This window comes from Capsicum annuum, chromosome 9 (assembly GCF_002878395.1).
Source record: "Capsicum annuum cultivar UCD-10X-F1 chromosome 9, UCD10Xv1.1, whole genome shotgun sequence".
Classification (NCBI taxonomy): domain Eukaryota; kingdom Viridiplantae; phylum Streptophyta; class Magnoliopsida; order Solanales; family Solanaceae; genus Capsicum; species Capsicum annuum.
In genome coordinates, this window is record NC_061119.1 from 78,352,841 (window position 1) to 78,354,950 (window position 2,110).

The window sequence follows — 2,110 nt, forward strand, 5'->3', positions numbered from 1 at the left end:
TGACACAAAAGTGGCAACCCGATCACGAAGTCCATATTCACCACCTCTCACTTCCAAATGGGTATACAAAACTCTTACATCACACCACTAGGTCTTTGGTGCTCTACCTTAACCTGTTGGCACGTTGCATACTTTGCTATAAACTCGGCTATATCCTTCTTCATACTATTCCACTAATAGATTTTCCCACAAGTCGCGGTACATCATGGCAGTGCCGGGATGAATAGAATACCACGCGCCTTGTGCTTCAGCCATAATCCTCTACTTCAGATCATCAACACACAAAACACACAATCTACCTTGCACTCTCAACACGCTATCTCCCTCTTGGGAGAAAACCTCTACCTTTTGGTCCTAAATTGACTCCTCCAGTCTGACCAAACTAGGATCCTTATCTTGCTTCTCCTTTACTTCTGAAACTAAAAGAGGATTCGAAACTACTCTGCACCAAAGTATTTCCCTCAGCTAAATCAAGCAACCTAACAACCAATCTAGCTAGACAATGCACATCACGGGCTAACTCTTTATTAACTTCCTCCACATGTGCAACACTATCCATAGACAACCTGCTAAGGATATCTTTCTCTACATTGGCCTTGCTCGAGTGATACAGTACACTCATATCATAGTCTTTCAACAACTCCAACCACCTCTCCTGCCTAAGATTCAAATCTCTCAGATTAAACACATACTGTAAGCTCTTATGATCAGTACACACATTAACATGAACACCATAAAGATAGTGTCTCTAGATTTTCAAAGCAAAGACCACAACAGCTAATTCAAGATCATGGGTTGGGTAATTCTTCTCATGCGGCTTTAACTGTCTAGAGGCATAGGATATAACTTTACCCCTTTACATTAACACACAACCCAAACAAATTCTAGAAGCATCACAATACACTACAAAACCATGTGTACCATCAGTCTTTAACTCCTGAAAAACTCTTCTCACAGGAATTTGATCACTATAACTTAACTTTCTTTTCGGTCAACTAGGTTATGAGAGATGCAATAGAAGAGAAACTTTTAACAAAATAGTAGTAGTAGCCTACTAGACCCAAGAAACTTCTAATATCAGATGGAGAGATAGGTCTAGGCCAATTTGTTATAGCTTCTGTCTTTTAGGGATCAACTCTAATACCTTCGGCTGAAACAACATGACCCAGAAATGCTACATACCTTATCCAAAATTCACACTTACTAAATTTGGAGAACAACTGGTGGTCTCTAAGAGTTTTGACAATTCTAAGGTGGTTCACATGGTCATTCTCATTAGGGAGTACACAAGGATGTCATCTATGAACACTATGACAAACATATCCAGATATTACTTGAATACTCGATTCATGAGGTCCATGAAGGCTGCTGGGGCATTGGTTGGCCTAAAAGACATGACTAGAAACTCAAAGTGACCATAGCGGGTTTGGAAAACTATCTTTGGAATATCACATTCCCTGACTTTAAGCTAGTGATAGCCGGATCTAAGGTCTATCTTGGAGAAATAACTTGCACCTTGCAACTGATCAAACAGGTCATCAATTCTCGAAAGAAGATACTTGTTCTTGACTGTGACCTTGTTAAGCTGATGATAGTTAATGCACATACGCAAAGAATCGTCTTTCTTTCACACGAATAAGATAGGTGCGCCCCAAGAAGAAATACTGGGCCTAGTGAAACCTTTGTATAAAAGATCTTTGAGTTGCTTTTTCAACTCCTTAAGCTTTGCAGGTGCCATACGGTATAGTGGAATAAAAATGGGATGAGTGTAGGGAAGAAAGTCAATCCTGAATTCTACCTCTCTATTGGGAGGTACCCCTGGGAGGTCTTTCAGAAAAAGATCTAGAAACTCATTAATAATATCGACTGACTGAATAGTTGGAGCCTCAAACTTAGTATCTTTGACTCTAACTAGGTGATAGATGCAACCCTTAGATATTATCTTTCTGACTTGAGATAGGAGATAAAATGACTCTTGGGAGATACCAAACTCCCAGACCACTTAAAAGCTGGTTCATTAGGAAACTTAAATATGACCACACGGGTACAACAGTCTATAGATTCATAACAAGGATGAAGCCAATCCATACCCAGACCATAATGTCTAACT